General features: G+C 43.9%; 1 long non-coding RNA gene across 1 annotated transcript in view; it reads right to left on the bottom strand.

The window, feature by feature from the left end:
* Positions 1-315: 315 nt before the first annotated feature.
* The window catches only part of LOC138762262 (uncharacterized), a 63281-nt gene continuing 36787 nt past the window's right edge, over positions 316-26809 (bottom strand). Inside the window, exons 2-3 of the long non-coding RNA XR_011356865.1 lie at positions 25504-25562; positions 316-2525 (exon numbers count right to left, since the gene is read on the bottom strand). This is a non-coding gene — a long non-coding RNA (uncharacterized lncRNA). The remainder of the gene's footprint in view (positions 2526-25503; positions 25563-26809) is intronic.

The raw sequence follows: 26809 nt of genomic DNA, 5'->3' as shown, positions 1-26809 counted from the left end.
ATGTGCTTCAACATCCAAAACCATGAAATCCAAACATGTCAGTGAAAATTCATTTTCTGCATTCGCACTTGGACGTCTTCCCCGCTGATCTTGGTGCAGGCAGTGACAAAAAGTTTCACCAGGAAAATCAGTGTCAGGGCAACTGGAATCCATCAATTCTGGCCGATTATTGTTGGACACTGACATGAGAGGCATCAGATGACAAGTTCAAATGAAAATCAGATGCAAAACATTTTTTAGGTCAGTTGAACTAACACAATCAGGGTCATTATATAATTAAACATACTAAATGCGAAAACTGCAAGTAAAGACAGAAAACAGACGTTTGTACATGATAGAAATTATTTCAGATGCATCTATTTCAAAGCGAGGAGAATTGTCGGTAAGGTAGATAAGTTTAAGCCATGTATTTGCATGTGGGATTATTGCTATTAGTGAGACTTGGTTGCGGGAGGGGCAGGACTGGCAGCTCAATGCTCCTGGGTTCTGATGTTTCAGATGTGATAGAGGGGGAGGAGTGGCATTGCTAGTCAGAGAAAATATCACAGCTATGCTTAGGCAGGGCAGTACAGAAGGCCATATGGGTGGAGCTGAGGAATGGGGAAGGTGTGACCACGCTGAAAGGGTTGTATTAGAGAGTCAGAAAGAATTGGAGGAGCAAGTCTTGGAGAGATAATAGACCAATGTAAGAAACAGAAAGTTGTGATAGTAGGAGATTATAACTTTCCGCATATTGTCTGGGACTCCACACTGTAAAAGGACTGGATGGGCTGGAGTTTGTCAAATGTGTACAGGAAATTTTTCTAAATCAATATATAGAGGTACCAATGACAGAGGATGCAGATCAGGTGGCAGAAGTCTGTGTCGGTGAACATTTTTGGTCCAGTGACCATAATGTCATTAGTTTAAAGTTAATTATGGAGAAGGATAGATCTGGTCCTCGAGTTGAGGTTCTGAATTGGAGAAATGCCAATTGTATGGAAATGAGAAAGGATCTTGGAAGAGTCTATTGGAATAAACTGTTTCCTGGTAAGGATGTGTCCAGCAAGTGGAAGGCCTTCATAGGTGAGATTTTAAGGGTAAAGAGTTTGCATATACCTCCCAGGATTAAAGACAAAATTAACAGGCCTACGGAACCTTGGTTTTCAAGGGATATTGGTGATATGATTAAGAAGAGAGAGGTATATAACCGGTATAGGCCACAGAAGGAAATGACCTACTTGCAGTGTATGGAAAATGTAAGAGAATACTAAAGAAGGAAATCAGGAAGGCAAAAAGAAGGCATAAGGGGGCTTTGGCAGATAATGTGAGGGTAAATCTGAAGGGTTTCTACAAAGATATTAAAAGGATAACAAGGGACCAAATTGGACCCGTAGAGGATCAGAGTGGTCAATTATATGTGGAGTCTAACGAAATGGGGAAGATCTTAAATAGGTTTTTTGCATCAGTATTTACTCAGGAAACTGGTATAGAGTATATGGATGGAAGGGAAACAAACAGAAGTATTATGAAACATATGGAGATTAGGGAGGAGGAGGATGTGATTGCTGCCTTACAGCAAATAAAGGCAGACAAATCCTCTGAACCGGATATGATATTCCCTTGGACCTTGAGAGAGTCAAGAGTTGAAATTTCAGGGGTCCTGACGGATATATTCAAAATAGCCACGGGAAAGGTGCTGGAGGATTGGAGAGTAGCTCATGTTGTCCTGCTGTTTAAGAAAGGCTCCAAAAGTAAACCAGGTAACTATAGGCCAGTGAATCTGACGTCATTAGTAGGTAAACTATTGGAAGGAGTTCTGAGAGACAGGATATATAGGCATTTTGACAGCCATGGGCTGATTAAGGACAGTCAGCATGGATTTGTGCATGGTAGGTCATGTTTAACAAATCTTGTAGAGTTTTTCAAGGAAGTTACCAAGAAGGTGGATGAAGGAAAGGCTGTGGATGTTGTCCACATGGACTTTAGTAAGGCCTTCGACAAGGTCCCTCATGAGAGGTTAGTTCAGAAGGTTAAGACACTAGGTATACATGGAGGGGTGGTAAACTGGATTCAAATTTGGTGTGTGGGAGAAAACAGAGAGTGGTAGTGGATGGTTGCTTCTCAGACTGGAGGCCTGTGATGAGTGGTGAACCTCAGGGGTCTGTGTTGGGACTATTGTTGATTATTTCTTTATCAATGATCTGGATGATAACGTGGTAAATTGGATCAGCAAGTGTGCTGATGACACCAAGATATGAGGTGTTGAGGACAGTGAGGAAGATTTTCAAAGCTTTCAGAGGGATCTGGAGCAACTGGAGCAAATGGACTATTACGTGAAATTTCCTTCTGCCTGCCGTAAGGCAAACAAGGAGTCACCATTAGTGCCACCTGGCACCCCTTGTATGAGTAAAAGAGAATCATCTCCAGAGTCACTGAGTGTCCGTGGATTCACCTCCAGCCGCTCCCGCTGCCTCTGTTCGATCCCTTGAGCTCCAGATCCAACACCTCCAGCGCAATCAGAAAGCCTTCAGCGCCCGAGGCCCCTTGGGAGCAAGGATAAAAGAATATTCATTTTCTGATGGTTCTGAAGTAGTTATGGTGGTACAGGGAGATTCTAAATTGTGATCGCTGTTGGAAAGAAACTGTTCTTGAATGTGGTCCAGGCTTCCATATCTCCTGCCTGAAGGTAACAGAGAAGGAGTTGTGACCAGGGCGATGACAGCCATCCTCACCGTTTTTGGCTGTGACCCCCTTCGGACTCTGCTCAAAGTTGGTGGGCCCTCTTCCCTGTGAAGCAGTCAAGTTTAGTTAGTTTCTTCCATACTTCTCTCCCACCAACAACATAAAAGAACAGAAAATATTTCACGATTCCCCCCCCCCCCCTTAAATGTGATGTGATGTGGCCCCTGGGGCTGGGGTCATATGGCCCCTGTTGAGAATGGCTGCTTTATACTATTGGCTGCCTTCTTGAGGCAGCGACTCATACAGATGCCTTCAGTGGATGGGAGGTCAGATCCCATGATGGATATAGCTACACTCTGCAGCCTCTTCAACTGCTGAATAATGAGCTGTGTCTGTGTTAGTGCAACTGGATGGTTGATGGTCGGTACGGACCCAGTGAGCCAAATAGCCTCCAACCATGCTGTTTCAACGTAACCGTAAGACATAGAGCCCACCTCACTGACAAAAGACAAAGGAGGAAAAACCCAACACCCAACCCCAACCCACCAATTTTCCCCTGCAACATCTGCAACCGTGTCTGCCTGTCCCGCATCGGACTTGTCAGCCACAAACGAGCCTGCAGCTGACGTGGACGTTTACCCCCTCCATAAATCTTCGTCCGCGAAGCCAAGCCAAAGAAGACATAGGAGCAGAAGTAGGCTATTCAACCCATCGAGTCTGTTCAATCAATCAATCATGAGCTGATCCATTTTCCCCACTCGGCCCCTCTGCCTGGCCTTCTCCCTATAACCATTGATGCCTGGCTAATTAAGAACTTATCAATCTCTGCTTTAAATGCACCAAATAACCCGGTCTCCACGACTGCCTGTGACAAAAAATTCCACAGATTCACCACCCTCCCGCCGAAGAAATCCCTCCGCACCTCTGTTCTAAGCGGACGCCCTTCAGTCCTGAAGTTGTGCCCTCTTGTCTGAGACTCTCCCATCGTGTGAAAAAAAGAAGCAGCGCTGCCGCTGGTGTGGACACATGGAGAATGGGGGTGGAGGCAATTCTCAGCACTCCCCCATGGGGTCCAACTGCTCAGTCCAACTGCTGTCAGCTCTGCACAGGCTTTAAATGAGCTGTTGGTAGTTTATTTTAGGAAATTTTGGGTAATATCACCTCTTCTGTTTTATTGCATGACAAGAAAATAATCTTGGAAAAATAAATAATCTTGAACCTTTTGACATCTACTCTGTCCATGCTTTTCAACATTCAAGATAGAGATCTCCTTTCATGCTCCCTAATTCCAACGAATACAGTCTACAAGCTGTCAAATGTTCCTCGTATGATAATCCTTTCACTCCCGGGATCATCCTTGTGAAGCTCCTCTGAACTCTCTCCAAAGTCAGCACATCCTTTCTTAAATGAAGAGCCTGAAACTGCTCGCAATCCTCCAAGTGAGGTCTCACCATTGCCCTGTGTAATGATGGTGATATTGTTTGCATTGCCACTAGTAATGTCTTCAGGATCATAGTTCCTGATTGATTATACTTGGCCACCAGCAGGGGACTCACACAGATGGTGAGACTGCTGTATAGGAGACCTGTAATGGAGGTTTGCAGCCTCATGGTGCAGTTTACAACAACTTTAAAGTAAAGAATCTTTTCCTTCATCCATGTGTGGTTTAAGAACTCACACACATGAATACAAGATGAAACACCCTGTAAAATCTCAAAATCACATTCCCTGCTCATATATTCCATTCCTCTTGAAATGAATGTCAGTACCTGCATTTGTTCTTCAACACAAATAAAATTGCAGGCTCTGGAATTCTGGAATAAACCAAAGAGATGCTGAAATGTTTCAGCGAAGGAGCCAGTAAGTGGAGAAATGTTTCGAAGAGAAGACTTTTCATTTGATTTCATCAGAACCCTTTCAATGATATAGAGGCACAGAAACAGACCCTCCAGACCACACATCCATACAAGGCATGAATTACCCATCAATAATCCTAGCACTTAGTGCATCATCTCCAGTGCCTTGGCTAGATACTTCTTGAATGTTGTGGAATATGTAGTTTCACAAGCATCACCTACGGCTCCTAGAATGCTTCCATCAGCGCTGTCTCCGCTCCATCCTCAACATTAATTGGAATGGCTTCATCACCAACATCGAAGTACTCGAGCTGGCAGAGTCCGCAAGCATCAAATCCATGCTGCTGAAGACCCTACTGCGCTGGGTGGGTCACGTCTCCAGAATGGAGGACCATCGCCTTCCCAAGATCGTGTTCTATGGCGAGCTCTCCACTGGCCACCGAGACAGAGGTGCACCAAAGAAGAGGTACAAGGACTGCCTAAAGAAATCTCTTGGTGCCTGCCACATTGACCACCGCCAGTGGGCTGATATCGCCTCCAACCGTGCATCTTGGCGCTTCACAGTTCGGCGGGCAGCAACCTCCTTTGAAGAAGACCGCAGAGCCCACCTCACTGACAAAAGACAAAGGAGGAAAAACCTAACACCCAACCCCAACCTGCCAATTTTCCCTTGCAACCGCTGCAACCGTGCCTGCCTGTCCCGCATCGGACGTGTCAGTCACCAATGAGCCTGCAGCAGACGTGGAAATACCCCTCCATAAATCTTCGTCCGCGAAGCCAAGCCAAAGAAGAAAGAAGAAGGATTAATAATACTTCTCTCTCCACATCTGCAATACACAAATATGCTGTAGAAACTCAGCAGGCCACGCAGCAATCATAGGAAGTAAAGGGTAACCAATGTTTCGGGCCTGGACTCTTCGTCAAGGTAAAAGGTAATGGTGAAGGTTCCATTACTTTCACATAATACTGCATTTAGAGTGTAACATGAGATTCTTTAACTTTTTCTACCGTAAGGCCACTTTGTCCAGCAGCCCTCACAGCAACCCATGAGCAAAACCAGGCAAGCGCCTGGACAAAAAGATAGGGAGAAGGGAGAAGGATAAAGGAGGGGGCGGGGGAGGCAAATAGATAAGAGGTCATAGGAGGATGCAGGTGGGAGGGTAGATGAGAAAAAAGCTGAGAAGAGATAGGGGAGAGGGAGGGAGAAGGAAAGGAAGGGAGTGAGGGCTAGAGGAAAGGTGACAGAGGGATAGGGAAGGAACTACCCTCAACCTTCCCGCTATCACTCTTCAGATTCCTTCTCTTACTTGCCTCCTTGAGTGGGACCTTCTCTTGCTTAACCCTTGAACAAGACCCCACCAAGAAGCATCAGAGGCCACCGTCTCTCGCACTATCATTTGGCTACACAGCCTCAGAAGATCTCCTTTCCACAGCCTCCCACCTTATGGCTTCCCAATTCTTCCAGGGGCTGATGTGAAGAGAGAACTGGGCAAAGTCGACCCAAGGAAAGCTGCTGGACCGGATAACATTCCCGGCAGCATGCACAGGAGTTGTGCAGCTCAGCTACCAGATGTTCTCACCGACATCTTTAACATCTCCCTGAGTAGCGCTGTGGTCCCTACGTGCTTCAAAGCTGCCACCATTTTCCCCGTGCCAAAGAATCCGTCTGTGTTCTGCCCTGTCGCACTGGTGTCCATCATCACAAAGTGCTTTGAGAGGCTCGTCATGGGGCGCATCAAGCATCTGCTGCCCCCCTGCAGTTCGCAAATAGATCCAACCACTCTACGGACGATGCCTTCGCCACCGCCCTCCATCTAGCCCTCACTCACCTGGAAAATAAGGACAGGCATGTTCAGATGCTGTTTATTGACTTCAGTTCGTCATTTAACGCGATCATACCTCAGGTTCAAGGACTGCCTAAAGAAATCTCTTGGTGCCTGCCACATTGACCACCGCCAGTGGGCTGATAACGCCTCAAACCGTGCATCTTGGCGCCTCACAATTCGGCGGGCAGCAACCTCCTTTGAAGAAGACCGCAGAGCCCACCTCACTGACAAAAGACAAAGGAGGAAAAACCCAACACCCAACCCCAACCCACCAATTTTCCCCTGCAACCGCTGCAACCGTGTCTGCCTGTCCCGCATCGGACTTGTCAGCCACAAACGAGCCTGCAGCTGACGTGGACTTTTTACCCCCTCCATAAATCTTCGTCCGCGAAGCCAAGCCAAAGAAGAAGACCTCAGTACCTGATAGGGAATTTGAGCTGCTGGGTCTAAACACCTACCTCTGCAATTAGATTCTTGACTTCCTGTCGGGGAGACTTCAAGACCATCACACTGAACACGGGGACCCCCAAAGGCTGTGGGCTTAGTCTTTGCTATTCACTCTGCTGACCCATGACTGTGGAGCCAAACACAGCTCGAACCACATCAGCATGTTCGCTGATGACATGACAGGGGTGGGCCTTATCATTTAGAAGGAAGGGGCAGCGTACAGAGATGAAGTGGAGTCACTAACAAACTGGTGCAGAGCAAACAACCTGTATCTGAATGTCAATAAAACAAAAGGGGCGGTTGTCGACTTCAGGAGGGCTTTGGGGTCCATGCTCCCTGACTATTGACGGCTTTAATATTGAGGCCGTCAAGACTATCAAGTTCTTTGGAGTGTGCCTGATGGAGAACCTCACCTGGTCCCTTAACACAAACTCCATAGCCAAGAAAGTTCACCAGCGCCTCAACGTCTTGCGAAGGCCGAAGAAAATTGATCTCCAAACTTCCATCCTCGCTACATTCTACAGAGGATGTATTGAGAGAATCCTATGCAAATGCATCAACGTCTGGTTTGGAATCTGTACCACCTCAGAACGCAAGACCCTGGAGGATAGTGAAATCAGCGGAAAAGACCATTGGGGAACCTCTTCCTAGCATGAAGGACATCTACTACACTCGATGCAGGTGAAAGGCAATAAACATTGTGAAAGACTCCACACATCCTGATAGCAAAATGTTCTCCCTTCTGCCATCTGGCAGGAGATACTGAAGCACTCGGGCCCTTATGCCCAGAGTGGGAAACAGCTTTTCCCTCCAAGCCATCAGACTCCTGAACTCTCTATACAGATGTCGATAGCGTACCATGGACTTTCAGTGTACACATCTTAATATCTTAATATTTTAATGCATTAACTGCTTTCCTACCTTACATCTATGTAAATATGCTCCGTGGTCCTGGAGAAATGCTATCTCATCCTACCGTGCGAATATGGTATGAACAATAAAAAAAGGTGACTTGGGTGTAGCGATTAGCGCAACACCTTTGCGCGCCAGCGATCAGGACCAAGGTTCGAATCCCGTGCTGTCTGTAAGGAGTTTATACATTCTCCCTGTGTTTGAGTGGGTTTTCCCTGGGGGCTCCAGTTTCCTTCCACAGTTCGAATCATATAGAGGGTGTGGTTAATTGGGTGTAAATTGGGTGGCATGGACTCTTGGGCCGAAAAGGCCTGTTACTGTGCTGTAGGTCTAAATTTAAAAGATAAAATTTTAAATTAAAAAAATTTATATTGCCTGCAATTTTATTTGTGTCAAAGAGCAAATGTAATGCTGACATTCATTTCAAGAGAAATAGAAGAGCAGGGATGTGATGTTGAGGCTTTATAAGGCACTGGTGAGACCTCACTTGGAGTATTTTGAGATATAAAAGATGTGATATTGAGGTGAGATTTCCTTTGTGCTAAATCTACCCTTCCTACCTACAGCTGTGATTCCTCGCATGCTCTCCACCACTTTCAGTTCCATGGTCCTGACTACCTATTTATTTGTGGATCTGATCTTCCCCTCAGTCCCACTTTCTTGTCCTTGATTCCACTACTGCCCAAAAATCCGATTTCCTCCATCAAATTTTTTTTTAAGTAATCTCGCATCAATATCCCACCTTTTATGTCCCAGGATGCCCCAAATTGCTTTGTCCCCAAAATATAGCCGTTTAAAATCCAATCATAAATGTGTTGTGGGAAACTTGGCCATTAATTCAAGATCATCTGTCTCCCAAGTACCTTTAATGTAATAGTTTCTTTTTGGTTGTTATTGTGTTTTAACCATATAACCATATAACCACTTACAGCACAGAACAGGCCAGTTCGGCCCTACTAGTCCATGCCGTAACAAATCCCCACCCTCCTAGTCCCACTGACCAGCACCCGGTCCATACCCCTCCAGTCCTCTCCTATCCATGTAACTATTGTAAGGTAAAAACATCATGAGATGGGACCAGAGAAGGAGTCACCCAGTACTAAGGAGTAACAGGATGCAGGTGTGACCTTGTACGCTCAAGATAAGTTTGGCACTAACAAGCTGATGAGCAGCAGACTAACAGTGAAGGGTAGCAACAGCTTATTCATTGGACAGTGTAATGGTATGATAATTTACTAAGTGTGTGTCCTGAGGTATAAAAAAACACCACTTGCTGATATCAGGAGAATGCGCCTTCTCCAACTAACACTGTTAGTTGCAAGTGTTACAATCCGGTAATAAAGAACCTTGATTTCGACTCACTCTGGTGTCTGACTCACTCATTCTCGAACAAAGCAGACCTAACACTATCCAGTCTTTCCTTAAAGGTAACCAATGATCCCGCCTCGACCAAGTTTGTCGGAAGCTCATTCCACATCCCCACCAGCCTTTGAGTAAAGAAATTTCCCCTCATGTTCCCCTTATAATTTTCCCCCTTCAATCTTAAACCATGCCCTCTAGTTTGAATCTCCCCCACTCTTAATTGAAAAAGCCTATCCACGTTTACTCTGTCTGTCCCTTTTAAAATCTTAAATACCTCGATCAAGTCCCCTCTCAATCTTCTACGCTCCAGAGAAAAAAGCCCCAGTCTGCACAACCTTTCCCTGTAACTCAAACCTTGAAATCCTGTTTTGTAATGTTAATTTGGAAATAAATATTGTCTAAGGCTCTAGGTAAGATAGTCTAACCTAATCCCACTGACCTGCATCCAGTCCATATTTCTCCATATCCCTCACATCCATGTACCAGTCCAAACTTATCTTCAATGTTAAAATTGAACCCACATGACTTCATAGCTCAATGGCAGAGCACTGGCCTTGTAAACCAGGGGTTGCAAGTTCATTCCTCGCTGGGGCCTCATTTCTGTGAGGGGCACTGGACAAAACGGCGATTCTCTGTCTTCCTTACAGGAGGCAAAAATTAAAGAATTTCATGTATGTTACATTCTACATTATCTTCATCTTCATGTATGTTACATCATCTATGTTATATTATCTTCAGCTGGCATTTCCACAACTCTCATTGCCACCACGACTCTCTGTATGAAGAAATTCTCCCTAAACTTTACCACTTTCACCCTTAACCCATGTCCTCTTGTTTATATTTCACCCACCCTCAATGGAAAAAAAACTACTTGAATTTACTCTCTCTGTACCCCTCATAATTGTACATACCTCCATCAAATCTTTCCTCATTGTCCAAAGTTCCAGGGAATAAAATCCTGTTTAACCTTTCCCTGTAACTCAGTGGTTCTCAAGCTTTTTCTTTGCACTCACATCCCACTTTAAGTAATCCCTCTGCCATTGGTCCTCTGGGATTAGTAAGGGATTGCTTAAGGTGGGATGTGAGTGGGAAGGGAAGGTTGAGAATCGCTGCTCTAGACCCAATTGTTACTGAAATATTTTGCCTGAGAAAAATTGTCATTGGCCCGTTTCCTTTGGAGATCTGAAATCGTGCACATAACGAGTCAATGAGGGACGATTAAAACAGTGGTTTTCAAACTTTTTCTTTCCACCCACATCCCACCTTAAGCAATCCCTTACTAATCACAGAGCACTGATAGCATAGGAAATACTTAAAGTGGTATGTGAGTGGAAAAAGGTTGAGAACCACTGCATGTAACTCAATTCCTCAAGTCCCAGCATCATCCAGTAATCTTCTCTGCACTAAAGGAGGCAAAACCCAACACCCAACCCCAACCCACCAATTTTCCCCTGCAGCCGCTGCAACCGTGTCTGCCTGTCCCGCATCGGACTTGTCAGCCACAAACGAGCCTGCAGCTGACGTGGACTTTTTACCCCCTCCATAAATCTTTGTCCGCGAAGCCAAGCCAAAGAAGAAGAGATGACCATAATACTCCAAATGTGGCCTCACCAATGTCTTATGCAACTTCAACATAACATCCTAACTCCTTTACTGAATACGTTGATTTATGAAGGCCAATGTGCCAAAAGCTCTCTTTACAATCCTATCTACCTGTGATGCCATTTTCAGGGAATTATATGTCTGTATTCCTAGATCCCTCTGTTCTCCCATTCTCCTCAGTGTCCTACCATTGATTGTGTATGTCCTACATTGGTTTGTCTTTCCAAAACTTATGATCTTGTCCGAAATTATACCTCAAAATTCCCTTAGTGTTGCACAAAAGTATTCTGTGATTTTTGTGCCTTAAATTATTGGGAATTTTAATAATTAACCATGGGATTCAAAGGAAAATGATCTTTGGCTGACTCGAAAGTTTCTCTTGCCTCAGTCCATACAATCCCACCGGAGCCTCTGCAGATCAGAGCAACATCTGAGCTTTGGGGTTCAGATTTCATGGTATAAACCTAAAGATGCACCAACGCTTCTGCAAGACAACCAGATCTTTGATAAATCTGTTAATCAAGAAAATCTGCAGATGCTGGGGTCGAATTCAATGCACAAACATTCTCAAGAAACTCAGCAGGTCACACGTCACACAGCATCCACAGGAAGTAAAGGGTAACCAACGTTTCTATGAAGGGCCCAGGCCCAAAACACAGATTACCTTTTACTTCCTGTGAACGCTGTGTGACCTGCTGAGTTTCTCCAGCACGTTTGTGCCTTGTCCTTGATAACACTGTCTTCTAATCTCTTTTCAAGGCCAAATTATTGATGGGCAACCATTTTCAGATACTAATCTTTGATGAGATTATAATTACAGTCTACCAACTGTATAACAGGTTCAAGTGCAGAAGTTCACTTAAAGCTGAGTAATTAGCACATTAAGATGTCAATAAAGTATCCAGAAAGTTTATCGACACTTTTGACCCTGCACGTGTATTGTCAATATCACGGTAATATCTATCTTCTGTGCTTGGCCTCTGACAGTTAATAAATATAGTCATAACGTCGTACAGCATACATGTCCACATCAACCTTTTGGGCCCATCTTCACTAACACCATTTCCTCGCATCTTTCTCTTCCTTGCTTAATGAATCTGTCTAAATACCTATTAAATGTAATGATTTGATCTGATTCCACAACTTCCTGTGTCCGAGAGTTCCCACTGGTTGGGCAACATGCTTAGCTTAGCAGTTAGTGCAATGGTATTACAGCACCAGTGACCCGGATTCGAATCCAGCGCTGTCCATGAGGGGTTTGTACAATCTCCCAGTGTCTGTGTGGGTTTCCTCTGGGTGTTCCGGTTTCCTCCCACCCTTCAAAATGTACAGGGGGTTGTAGGTTGATTGGGGTATTTGTGGGCTGAAAGCGCCTGTTACCGCGCTGTGTGTCTAAAACAAATCAACTACTCTCTGTGTCTAAAAAAAACTCACCCCTCAGATCCCATATTAAACTCCTTCCTCTCACCTTAAACCTGTGCACTAGAGCAGGGGTCATCAACCTTTTTATACTCACTGACCAACTTAAGTAGTGTTTTCCTTCCTGCAGGACATCCATAGGAAATGCAGGGACCACCAAGTGCTGGTGAATTTAAGCCCCATCTCAGGTCATCCATAGGAGTTTTGTTTTGGCAAGGACATTTTTTAGATTTTTTTTTGTTGTCAAATTTATCAGCAATATATATAACACACCCACGAATCATCAGGTTGAGAAATACTGCCTTAGAGAGTTTCCGTTTTGGGTGCTGCTCCCTTTCACTTTTATATTCTCACATTATTCTCCATGGCCCTGGTGCAGACCATCTCGTGAGAGTGGTTCTACTCTGTACGTAGCTAATTGCAGGTTGTGTAGAGATGGGCCTACACATGGTGGTTCTTCCATGGTCTTCCTTATCCTCTTTGTCTGAAAGTTATTTTCCATTGTAGTTCATATTTATCTGGAATTGATTAGCCAAGACACTGCCGAAAAAAGACGACGAAGCCATTCTTGTATGTCAGATATTCCATATGCCACAGAACTCATCGATATCCAACATCTGCAGTGAAGTTCTTCTCTAAAGGTTCAATCAAGTTGGGAAAGATTATTTTTAGAAAATTCTTCCTGAGGTTCTGTATTTAACTGGAGTGATATTGAAAGACTTGCTAGTCCAAGTTTGGATTGCCTGATATTGTTGCAGTTCACAAGGTGCCAGGCTTAAAGTATTTTTGGGGAATGAGCCATTTGACTTTGGCATGGGTTTGCCACTTGCCTCCGATCAATAGGAATCTTCCTGATATAGTTTGAGACTGAATAGAGAAACAAGAAAGAAAGGAAAGAGAAAAAGGAGCGAAGGAAGGAAAGGAGTGAAGGAAAGAATGATGAAAAGAAAGAATGGAATGAAAGAAGGAAGAATGAAAGGAGAGAAGGAAAGAAGTAAGGAAAGAAATAAGAAAAGAAAGAAATAAGTAAAAGGAAAAATGCAGTTGGAAACAGATTCATAGTTGGATGTACAGATAGATTGATGGAAGAAGGGATAGATTAGAGAAATAGATTATATAGATGACATAGCTGGATGCATTGAGACATAAGAAGGTTGATGGATGCATGGAAGGATGTACTGATAAATTGACAGATGTGGAGGATGGTAGATTAGACAGATAAATTGAAAGAGAAACAGAATCATCCACAGACAGAGACTCTTGGACAATGTAGAAATGTAAAGAATGCGTCCAAAAGATGTCACCATCAAACAGTGACTTCTCAGTAAACTGGCAGGATGAGGCTTAAAAACAGCACCTATTAAAATGATGAATTTTACAGTTAATTTCTTTTGCTTGTTTTAGGGTCTGTGTAGCTGTAAAAGACAACCATCCCCTGTGTTTATTTATCGTCCACTGCACCCAGGACTTGGGCAATTTCCCAGATCTCCTAATTCAATGCCTGATTTACTGCTGTTTAGAGGAATGAGTCATGCTGTAAACAGTGGCAAATGCCATCAAACACAGATTTATCCCACTTTGTACCTTCTCCCACCCACCTTAAATCTTTGGGACGCAGTTAAAGAGCTGACACAATGCCGCAGATACAATTAGAGCCAATACAATGAATTCAGATCATTTACAGAAAACAGCTCCTTTCATTATTTACCTCCATTGCTAACCTGTCAGCCCTGTCCCATTTAATTATACATATTGAATGTTAATGGGGTAATTGAATATTTGGTGTGTGAATTACGCTATCAGATAATGATAGCAGGCTCTTTTAGAGTTTATTGATTATAAGTGAGCAGATTTAAAATCACCATTAGTTAAATGTGTTTAATTACCTTTCTGAGAGGTGAAATAAAGGACAGCACTCCAAGTGGGCTGAATAATACGGAGATGGCGTTGACTAACAGCAGAGAAATGGGACCCTGCAACTTACAATAAAGAATGACCATGAACACACACACACAAAATCAAACAAAATAGCAGTGGGGTCATTTGGAATGAAGTGTCGGAGCTTTACTTTTCATTAAAAGGAAGGGGAAATCAACAAATTTGTCTCTCTTATCTGACAACTGGCATTAATCCTTTTTACTGGCCTGTCTTGAATCTAATTGGCCTTATTTGTCCCAAATGTTCTTCTGTGAGGTTTGTTCCACCTCGTTACTAAGGTGCTCGCTCTTGCAATGTTCAGTGACTTTCCGAGGCCACAAGGTGACCCATGCAGACACAGGAGAAAGAGGATGCCATCCACATCCTTCACTTTGTTCTGCTACTCAATTAGATTGCTCGCGCTTTCAGCTAAACACCAGCTACCCACCTTGATTCCAATGACCTGAATGCACAATGAAAATCTATTGATTCAAACACTGATCTTGCCTCAGCTGAAGCAGCTGACTGGCGCAGGGCACCGGAAATGGGGGGACGACGACGACACAGCCCTTGTGAGAAGGAGAAACATGGGAGATGACCCTGCAGGGAAGGTGACCATGGTGGCGGCCCAGCGAGGGGCTCAGCAACTGGAAGGACGCCCACAGGTTATGGGTGGTGGGCAACGCGCTCGAAAGACCCACACTGCCAGAGACTGGCTCATGGGAACCAGGTATTGGAACTGGGATTCAAGAGGGTGCTGAGGACATGAAGGGCTTCCAGAGGGTCTTGGGCACTGAGGGCTTCCTGGTGGGTATTAGTTTGGACCTGGAGCTCAGGTTGCCAATGGATTGAACAGGAGCCTGCGCGGCTGCGAGGTTGTGGGAGCGCTGGAGGCGAATCCACAGACACTCTCAGAAGGGACTCTCTTTTGGTTCTTTTTTCCTATTGTTAGAGGTGCCAGGCAATACTCACGGCGACTCTATGTTTAACTTACGGGAGAAAAAAATTTGAAGTATAGCATGTATATTACAATTTTATGTATTATTATTTACAGTAAAGGGAACCTTGGAGCATAATGCTCAATTCTGTTCTCATTGCAGGAAAGGTTTGGACATATTGAACAAGTTCCAGAGGTTAGTTTGAATTGTTCCTAGGATGACACTTTTTGTCAGCTACCAACAGGAAAGTTATCAATAAGAGTAGAAAAGTGCAGAGAAAATTTACAATTATATTTCCAGGACTTGAGGAGCTGAGTTATAGGAAATAGGTTAGGACTTTATTCCCTGGAGTGTCGGAGAATGAAGGAAGATGTGAAAGTTATACAAAATTATGAGGGGTATAGACAGATTAAATGCAAGCAGGCTTTTTTTCCGCTGAAGTTAAGTGAGACATAGTGAAAGAAGGAATGATTAAGGGGAACATTAGGAGGAACTTCATCACTCAGAGGGTGGAACTAGAGGAGGTGGTGGACACAGGTTCAATTTAAGAGATAATACAATATGTATGTGGACGGGAGAGGTACGGTCAATGGGACTGGGCAGAATAATAGTTCGGCATAGATGGGCCAAAGAGCCTGTTTCTGTGCTGTGTGCTCTAGGGCTCCCTTGTTATACACCCGTTCCATACTCGGAAATGGATGAGGCAAATGAAGAATCGTAAATACAAAGCAGGAAACACAGAGAGTGTATTGACAAAAGTTCCACTGTGGCAATATTGAAAATGAATAGCTGTCTCAGCATGAAAGGTAATCATAGTAATGTGCCCTAAGAACGAATAGATTTAAAACAGATGCATGAAACATCAGTACCAGTGATGGTTTTCTCGTTCAAAGAGGAAATATAATTTATTAAAAATCCTGCAAACAGAACAAGATTTTGCAATTAAAATAAATTCATTTTTACTTCCAATTAATCAAATAAATATTGGAAATTAAAAGCACTATTGGGCATTACAATCCTACATCAGTATTTCCCATTTTTGTAAGTGGCATTTTAGTTTAAACAGTATTTCTTTCTGTTGACCTATGAAGTCACTGAAAGTTGTCTCACAGATCTCGCAAATAAAGAATCTAAACAGAACTAGAGAAGATTGCTTTATCAGTTGCTTTTTTGCTTTATTGGATTGAGCAGGTGGCACACGTGGTAGAGCCATTGTTCACAGTGCCAGAGACCCTAGTTTGATCTTGGTCATAAGATATAGGAGCAGAATTAGGCCATTCGGCCTATCGAGTCCGCTCCACCATTCAATCATGAATCGATCCATTCTTCCACTCAGCCCCACTCCTCTGGCTTCTCCCCATAACTTTTGACACCCTGACTATTCAGATACTGATTAATCTCTGCCTTAAATACCGTATATACTTGTGTAATCATCAATACTGTGTAAATGTTGACACACCCCCTATTTCTGGCCCTATCTGCCTGCCCATTTGAACTCCTGAAACCTTGACCACCTGCCATCTGAGCTTCTGATGCCCCAACCATGCACCCTCGTCCCAGCCACCTTCCCATTAGAGCTCCCAATGCCACAACAGTTCACCCATCTGAATTCCCAATGCCCCGAATGACTGCTCATCTGAGCTCCTGACGCCCTGGCCACTCACCCACTGGAGCTCCCAATGACCCAACAGTGGATCCTCACCCTGGCCGCCCACCCACTGAACTCCCAACGCCCTGACTATGGATCCTTGCCTCAGCTACCTGCCTATCCAAGCTCCCGATGCCCCACTATGGATCCTTGCCCCAGCCACCTACCCATCCAAGCTCCTGATGTCCAAACGCGTACTCACCACCTGGTCTCGGCCACCCGAGCTCCTGTTGCCTTGAATGACGCACATACCGGTACTTAACAAGGTCAAAAATATGACACGTGTAAAATTTGACCCTCGACCCCCAATTTGATCTGAAAAATTGGTCCAAATATTCGACCATTGCACAACTTGGCCTCAACAGTCAGCTGTGGTAACAACTTCCATTGAATTGTGACCATCTGGCCAAATAAATTCCTCCACAACTCTGCTTTAAATCAGTGCTCTTTAATCCTGAAGTTGTGCCCTCTTGTCCTTGACTCCCCTACCATGGGAAACAACTTGGCCACATCTACTCTGTCCCAGCTTTTCAACATTGGAAATACTTCTATGAGGTCCCCTTCATTCTTCTGAACTCCAAAAGCCACCAAATGTTCCTCATCGATTAATCCTTTCATTCTTGTGAATCTTCTCTGAACCCTTTCCAGTGCCAACTCATCCTTTCTTAAATAAGGAACCCAAAACTGTACCCCATACTCCAAGTGAGGCCTCACCAATGCCTTATAAAGCATCAATATCACACCCCTGCTCTTATATCCCATTCCTCGAGATATGAATGCCAACATGGCATTCATCTTCTTCACCACTGACTCAACCTGGAGGTTAACCTTTCGGGTATCCTGCACAAGTGGTCCCAAGTCCCATTGCCCTTCCAAATTTTGAATTTTCTCCCCATTCAAATAATAGTCTGCCCTTTTATTCCTTCTACCAAAGTGCATGGTTATACACTTCTCAACATTATATTTCATTTATCACTTCTTTGTCCATTCTACTAATCTAAGTCACTCTGCAACCTCTCCAGTTCCTCATCACTACCTGCCCCTCCAACTATCGTTGTATCATCTGCAAACTTCACCACAGATCCATTTATTCTGCATTCCAAATCATTATCATACAACATGAAAAGAAGTGGCCCCAACACTAACCCCTGTGGAACATCACTGGTAACCGGTAGCCAACCAGAATAGGATCTCTTTATTCCCATTCTGTTTCCAATCATTCAGTTAATGTTCCATCCATGCTAGTATCTTTTCTGTATTTCTATGTGCTCTCATCTTGTGAAGCAGCCTCAAGTGTGGCAACTTGTCAAAGGACTTTTGTAAATCCAAACATACAACATCCACTGCCACTTCTTTGTCCATCCAGCTTGTGATTTCCTCAAAACCTTGCAGTGGGTTTGTCAGGCAAGATTTTTCTTTAAGGATACCATGGCCCATCTTGTCATTTACCTCCAGGTGCTCTGTAACCTATCCTTGACAATTGACCTCAACAACTTCCCAAACACCAATGTTAGGCTAACATTGTGCTGCTGTGCTGTCTCCTACCCTTTTCGTAAATCACAGAGTGACCTTTGCAATTTTCCAGTCCTCCACAATCTCTACAGCTGCTATTTCAGATCCCATTGGTGGATTCCATCTGGTCTGGGAGACTTATCCACCCTTAGACCATTCAGCTTCCCAAACACCTTCACTCTGGTGATCATGACTGAACTTGCCTCTCTTCCCTGACAGCCTTGAAAGTCCTGTACACTGCCCATGTCTTCTACAGTGAAGAATGATGCAAAATGCTAATTCAGTTCCTCTGCCATCTCCTTGTCTCCCATTACAACTTCTCCAGCGTCATTTTATAGTGGTCCTAGATCTGCTCTTGCTTTTATTTTTAGTTTTAATATACTTTAAAAAACTTTCTTGCATCTTTTTTGATAATATTTGCTCACTTTCTTTTAAAGTCAATCTTTTCTTTTTTAATGACCTTAGTTTCCTTCTGTGCACTTCTAAAAGCTTCCTAGCTCTCTTATCTTCGTAATAATTTTTGATTCCTTGTATGTCCTTTCCTTTGCTTTTACTTTGGGTTTGATTTCTTTTGTCAGCCAGAGTTGTGTCATTTTTGCATTCAAATTTTTATTCCTTTTTGGAATATACCTTTCCTGCACCCTCCTTATTTCTCACAGGAACTCCAGCCATTGCTGCTCTCCCGTCTTCCCTGTGCCCTTCCAATCAACTTTTCCAGTTCCTCTCTCATAACTCTGTAGACCCCTTTATTCCCCTTTATACTCTCACCTCTGATTTTAGCTTCTTCCTCTCAAACTGTAGGGCAAATTCTATCATATTAAGTTCACTGCCTCCTAAGGGTTCACCTCCCTTACCAACTCTAGTTCAGTACAGCCATGAATGGCGGTGTAGGCTTGAAGGGACAAAAGGCCTACTCCTGCAACTATTTTCTATATTTCTATGTTACAATACCCAATCCAGAATTGCATTTCCCTGGTTGGCTGGATCTAAGAAGCCATCCTGAAGGCATTTGATAAATTTCTTCTCTTCGGATCTAGTACCAGCTCAGTTTTCCCAATCAACCTGCATATTTAAATCTCCCGTGACTATAAATGCATTAGCCTTTTGGCATGCCTTCTCAATCTCCATTTGTACTTTGCACACCACATCCTGGCTACTGTTTGGAGGCCTGTGTACCACTCCCAGCAGGGTCTTTTTCCCCTTACAGTTTCTCAGTTCTTCCCACAGGGATTCTGTAATCTTCTGATCCAGTGACTCCTCTCTCCAAAGATTTAATTCCATTTTTAACCAGCAGAACCACCCCTCCCACTCTCTCTACCTTTCTGTCCTTCTGATACACTGTGTATCCACAGACATTTAGTTCCCAGCTGTGGTCGTCTTTCAGCCACGACTCAAGTGATGGCCACAATGTCACGCCTGCCAGCTTCCAGCTGCGCTACAAGATCATCAACCTTATTTCTTATTCTGCGAGCATTTAAATATAAGACCTTCAGTGCTGTATTTATCGCCCTTTCAATTTTGATGCTCAATTAGCCAAAGTTAAATCCTTAATCTTATACTTGTAATGTGGACCCTATTCTTCCTCACTATCTTGTTTCATCGTGTTTCTACATGTGCATCTTAAGTCCTATTCACTGTCCCCTCATTCTGGTACAGCAGAGCGGTTGCCCTAATGCAGTGATTTCAATCTTTCTCTTTCCACTCACATCCCACTTTAAGTCATCCCTAGGCCGTCGGTGCTCTGTGATTAGTGAGGGATTGCTTAAGGTGGGGAGTGAGTGGGAAGGGAAGGTTGAGAACCACTGCTCTAGACCCAATTGTTACTGAAATATTTTGCCTGAGAAAAATTGTCACTGGCCCATTTCCTTTGGAGTTCTGAAACCGTGCACATAACGAGTCAATGAGGGATGATTAAAACAGTGGTTTTCAAACTTTTTCTTTTCACCCTCATACCATCTTAAGCAATCCCTTACTAATCACAGAGCATCCATGTCATAGGGAATACTTAAAGTGGTATGTGAGTGGAAAGAAAGGTTGCCCTAATGTCTAGGACAGTACTCAATTCTTTTTTAAAATATTTTATTTATGATTTTCCAGTCTGGAACTCAAATGTTCAGCATCAATGTTAACATGGTCGGCAATGACAACAATTTACAATTTTCCATAATATACCATTTTCGTAGAGTTCAAGCTCTTTTTATCTCCTGGTGGAAAAAGAAGCATGTGTGTCCATGCTTAATACCAGCCAAGACCTCCAAGTGTTGAACTGAAGGAGATTTGGTATGTAACCAAAGGCTCTTGCAAATTTCTACAGGTGTACCATGGAGAGCATTCTGACGGTCTGATAGGGAGGTGACAATGGACTGGACAGGAAAAGTCTACAGAGAGTTGTGAACTCGACCAGCACAATCGCGGGCACCAGTCTTCACTCCATCAAGGACATCTCCAAGAAGCAGGGTCTCAAGAAAACAGCCTCTATCCTTAAGGACCCCCACCACCCAGGCCATGCCCTCTTCTCATTGCTACCAACAAGAGGTACAGAAGCCTGAAGATGAACACCCAATGGCACAGAAACAGCTTCTTCCCCTCTGCCGTCAGATTTTTGAATGGACAATGAACCACGGACACTACCTCACTTTCTCTTGTTTTGCACTAATTTTAAAAAAATGTAATTTATCACAATTTTTGCACCTGTAATGGTGCTGTAAAACAATGAATTTCATGACACATCATGTCAATAAATTCTGATTCTGAATTCTGGTCAGCAAGGAGTTGGAGAGCATTATTACAACCCGCAATGACATGCTGATTTGCTTTAATTTTCTTTCTAAAAATAAATATTTTAGAATTTATAATGAATGGGTTAACAAACAAAGATTATAGAACCATAGAACACATAGCACAAAATAAAAGGCTCTATGGCCCAACTAGTCTGTGGCAAACAATTATTTTTGCGTAGTCCCATTGACCGCCATCCCCTGCCATCCATGAACCTGTACAAATTTTTCTTAAATGTCGCATTCAAGCCCACATTTAAATGGCAGCTTCCTCCACACTCTCACCACTTTCTGTGAGAAGTTCTCCCAACTGTTCCCCCTAAACTTCTGCCCTTTCACCCTTTACCCATGCCCTCTAGTTCTTGACTCACCCAATCTCAGGGGAAAAAGCCTGCTTGCATTTACTCTATCCATACCCCTCGTATCTATTAGCTGTTATTTGGTAAAAGATGGGATAATTTAAAAAATGCAAATATATATTATTTTACACGAGATGTTAAACCAATTACTTCTCTGCCACACCCGGCAGAACATGCTGAGCTCTCACTCCTGCCATCAGGAAAGAGGTATAGAAGGTTTGGCCAAAACCTGGCTTGTGAGCCACATGTGGCTCTTTGACATATAATGTGCGGTTTGCAGAATTATTTTGGCTGAGTCAGGAATTGTACGAGCCGGTGCTCACAGTGGCAGTTTTAGTGGGCGTGGCTTTCGATCACGTGATCGTGTTGTGTTGTGGGCAGTGAAATTAGTGGAGTGTAAGTGTGATCGCGGCTGCCTGCTCTCTGGAGCTCCTGATGCCCTGACTGTGGACTCTCGCCTAGGACCTGGCCTCCTGCCCACCAGAGCTCCCAGTGCCCTGCCTGTCCTCCCATCCGAGCTCCCAATGCCCTGAACATGGACACCAACCGGTCCCAGCCACCCACCCTCCCATCCGAGCTCCCAATGCCCTAAATGTGGACTTACCACCCAGTGTCATATAACCATATAACCACTTACAGCACAGAACAGGCCAGTTCGGCCCTACTAGTCCATGCTGAAACAAATCCCCTCCCTCCTAGTCCCACTGACCAGCACCCAGTCCATACCCATCCAGTCCTCTCCTCTCCATGTAACTATCCAGTCTTTCCTTAAATGTAACCAACGATCCCGCCTCAACCATGTCTGCCGGAAGCTCATTCCACATCCCCACCACCCTTTGCGTAAAGAAATTTCCCCTCGTGTTCCCCTTATAATTATCCCCCTTCAATCTTAAACCATGCCCTCTAGTTTGAATCTCCCCCACTCTTAATTGAAAAAGCCTATCCACGATTACTCTGTCTGTCCCTTTTAAAATCTTAAACACCTCTATCAAGTCCCCCCTCAATCTTCTACGTTCCAGAGAAAAAAGCCCCAGTCTGCACAACCTTTCCCTGTAACTCAAACCTTGAAATCCTGTCAACCATCCATTTGAGCTCCTTACAGCCCGACTGCAGATTTATCAATATAAACAAGATATTTGATATGTGTGTACCTTGTTATATAGAAACAAATACAAATTATCAGTTTAAAAGCTAAATGCATGTTCCAAGCAGATAAATAAGTAGCAGGATCCATAAGCATTCTTTTGGATCTCTCCATTTGCCAACTAATTCTAGCAACAAAGGCTCAGGAAAAGCTTGATTCCAAAAAGGTAAGGTCTTTGATTTTAAGGAGGGGGGGAGTAACATTACTGGTCAGGGATAGTATCACGGTTATAGAAAGGGAGGACGCTGCAGAGGGAGTGTCCACTGAGTTGGTGTGGGTGGAAGTCAGAAATAGGAAGGGAGCTATCACTGAGTTAGGAGTAGTCTAGAGGCCCCAAATAGCCCTTGGGACACCAAGAAGCAGATAAGCAGGCAGATTTTGGAATGGTGCAGGAAATACAGGGTTGTAGTTATGGGTAATTTCAACTTCCCTAATATTGACAGGCACTTCCTGACTGCAAGAGGGATAGATGGGGCTGAATTTGTCAGGTGTGTTCAAGAAGGATTCCTGACACAGTATGTGGATCAGCTGACGAGAGAAGAGGCCACATTGGATCTAGTTCTGGGCAATGAACCTGGTCAGGGGTTGGACCTCTCAGTGGGGGAGAATTTTGGAGAGAGTGACCACAACTCTCTTAGCTTCAGCATAGCTGTGGAAAAGGATAAAACCGGACAAAATGGGCAAGTGCTTAACTGGGGAAGGGCTAATTATGAAGGGACGAGGCAGGAACTAGCGAGAATAAATTGGAAACAGATGTTTAATGGTGAAAGTACAGAAGTAATGTGGAGGAAGTTTAGGGACTACTTGGGTTCAGGATAGGTTTCACCCACTTAGACAAAGAAAAGATGGTAGGAAAAGGGAACTGTGGTTGACAAAACAGGTGAGGTAACTAGTCAAGAGGAAGAAGGAAGCATATGTTAGAAATAAGAAGTAGGAAACAGGAAGAGCTCATGAGAAATATATGGTAGCCAGGAAGGAGTTTAAGAAAGGAAGGGGGCGTGAGAAGGCCATGGCATGTAGAAATAGGGAGAACCCCAAGGCATTCTATCATATGTGAAGAACAGAAGGATAACAAGTTTGAAGATGGGCCTGCTAAAGGATAAAGTGGACAACGTGTCTGTAGGCATAGGAGATTGGGGAGGTCCTAAATTAATACTTTGCTTCAGTATTCACAAGAGAAAAGTTGGAAATAGAACAGGCCTGAGTGCTGGACAATGTGGAGATTAAGGAAGAGGAAGGGTTGGATCTTCTTAAAAACATCAAGATAGATAAGTCCCTGCGACTGGACACGATATACCCCAGATTGCTGTGGGAAGTGAGAGATAGCTGGGATAGTAGCTATGATCTTTGAGTCTTCTTTGGCTGCAGAGAATGGCAAATGTAGTCCCTTTGTTTAAAAAAGGTAATAGGGAGAATCCTTGGAATTATAGACCGGTGAGTCTTGTGGTGTGGAAACTAATGGAGAGGTTCCCTTGTGTTCTGTTATTGTTTTGATCCCTTGCTACATACACCTCATGTCACCAGCGTCACCCAGCTGACTGTGGATCCTCTGTGCCTACCCACACTTTGCCTTCCTGATTGCCCGGGAGCGTCCAGCCCTGGCTGATCTTCGTGCCACCTTGCCTCCTGTCCTGAAGGCAGCCTCTCGAGCTGGTCGTGAATTTTTTACACACTACAGTGTGATGAGGAATGTTTATAGGCTCTAGGTAACACACCAATTGATACTAAATTGCTTTTGTTACTCACTGAGGACAGAAGGTGAGTAACAAATTAGGGAAGTAATTTGTATTTTTATTGAGTATCCTACTTAAAGGCTCATTATTGCCAATAAAAATAGAAAATGCTTTGGAAGACTTGAAGACCCTTCATTAGAATACAAATACAGAGTCTACAGATGCAATACACAGACCAGGTCAGTAATACACATCTTCAGTTACACTCAAACTGAAAGTATACACAGTACCACATAAAGACAAGTCTATGTACAAAGCAGCACATATTTGTCAGTAACATCTACGGAAAAACATTGGGTCTCTGTTGACAGTAACACATGTGCTGGGTTTTGGGATCTGGTTCTTGATCCTCAAAATATTCCATTTGGAATTTAAACTGGAGGCGGGAAATGGTGTGCTTAAGGAAGAGATTTTTGAAGATGAGCTGTCTTTAATTGGATCTGGTTGTGTGAATATGGTCAAGGGAAGATGATCCCATGCTTTAGTTGTGCGGGGGAAGAATGAATTGCTGTACACATGTCTTGGAAGATGGCGCTACAAATTGGGTTGTGTGCCCTCGTCTGGGTTGGGTTCGGTGTAGGATTGATCGTCCATGTCGAGTTGGAAATTTAGAATTTTATGAAAACAGGTTAGGCAGTGTGCTTCATGTCTGTCTTGGGGAGAGCTCCACTAAAATGAATCCAAAAGCTTTGTAAGACTTGCTTCTCTTCTGTATGTATTTGTGTCAAATCAAGCCGCCTGTCTCTGGACTTGTTTGGTGGAAGTAGTGTCTATGTTTGTGTCTGGATCCCGTGCAACTACTGCATATTCCAAAATGGGGTCTGATGAGAGTGAGGTACAACTTCTTCTTGACAGAAGTTGAACAAGGATGGGAAGTTGCGTCTCAGAAAATGTAGGACTCCTGGGCCTGCATCCAGAAACACACATTGTGACCATCTAGTCAATTCACACTGGGTTTATTTTCAGTAATGCATGTCTTGGATTGGCGAATACTATATTGTAACTCAATGAGTATCATCATTTAGCAACCCAGAGAGTGGCACTGTTTATTAACCAAGATATGAAAACACTCAGAGTCTGTTCACAGTTACACAGAACCTTGGTCTGTATACAATCACATACTGTGGATTGTGATATAGCACTACACACTGGGTTGGTAAACGATAGCATGCACAGTGGGTCTTTAGACAGTAACACATGCTCTGCATCTGTATGCAATAATTTATACTTGATTTGTGCACAGTATTGCACACAGTCTGTATACAGTATCACTCACTGGATCTATCACACATAGGATTTATATGGAGTAACATACTAGTCTGAATACTAACATGAATTAGATCTACACAATAACATATACACTGGATCTGTACAGCATTATACACACCTTGGATCGGTATACAGTCATCCACACTGAGTAGGTGTACAATAATGCACACACTTGATCTGTAAATAGTAACATATGCTAGATCAGTATACATAACTCTGTGTCTAGCTCTACACAATACATAGTGGGTCAGTGTACACTGGGTTTGTATACAGTAGGGTGTGTATATGGTTAGGCACACTGGGTCTGTGTAGAGTTACACACACTGGGTCGGTATACAGTTAGGTCTGTATAGGGTTAGGCACACTGGGTCTGTGTAGAGTTACACACACTGGGTCGGTATACAGTTAGGTCTGTATAGGGTTAGGCACACTGGGTCTGTGTAGAGTTACACACACTGGGTCGGTATACAGTTAGGTCTGTATAGGGTTAGGCACACTGGGTCTGTGTAGAGTTACACACACTGGGTCGGTATACAGTTAGGTCTGTATAGGGTTAGGCACACTGGGTCTGTGTAGAGTTACACACACTGGGTCGGTATACAGTTAGGTCTGTATAGGGTTAGGCACACTGGGTCTGTATAGAGTTACACACACTGGGTCGGTATACAGTTAGGTCTGTATAGGGTTAGGCACACTGGGTCTGTGTAGAGTTACACACACTGGGTCGGAATACAGTTAGGTCTGTATAGGGTTAGGCACACTGGGTCTGTGTAGAGTTACACACAATGGGTCGGTATACAGTTAGGTCTGTATAGGGTTAGGCACACTGGGTCTGTATAGAGTTACACACACTGGGTCGGTATACAGTTAGGTCTGTATAGGGTTAGGCACACTGGGTCTGTGTAGAGTTACACACACTGGGTCGGTATACAGTTAGGTCTGTATAGGGTTAGGCACACTGGGTCTGTGTAGAGTTACACACACTGGGTCGGTATACAGTTAGGTCTGTATAGGGTTAGGCACACTGGGTCTGTGTAGAGTTACACACACTGGGTCGGTATACAGTTAGGTCTGTATAGGGTTAGGCACACTGGGTCTGTGTAGAGTTACACACACTGCGTCGGTATACAGAGGTCTGTATAGGGTTAGGCACACTGGGTCTGTATAGAGTTACACACACTGGGTCGGTATACAGTTAGGTCTGTATAGGGTTAGGCACACTGGGTCTGTGTAGAGTTACACACACTGGGTCGGTATACAGTTAGGTCTGTATAGGGTTAGGCACACTGGGTCTGTGTAGAGTTACACACACTGGGTCGGTATACAGTTAGGTCTGTATAGGATTAGGCACACTGGGTCTGTGTAGAGTTACACACACTGGGTCGGTATACAGTTAGGTCTGTATAGGGTTAGGCACACTGGGT

This window comes from Narcine bancroftii, chromosome 4 (assembly GCF_036971445.1).
Source record: "Narcine bancroftii isolate sNarBan1 chromosome 4, sNarBan1.hap1, whole genome shotgun sequence".
Classification (NCBI taxonomy): Eukaryota; Metazoa; Chordata; class Chondrichthyes; order Torpediniformes; family Narcinidae; genus Narcine; species Narcine bancroftii.
This window is presented reverse-complemented; position numbering and strand designations above follow the sequence as displayed.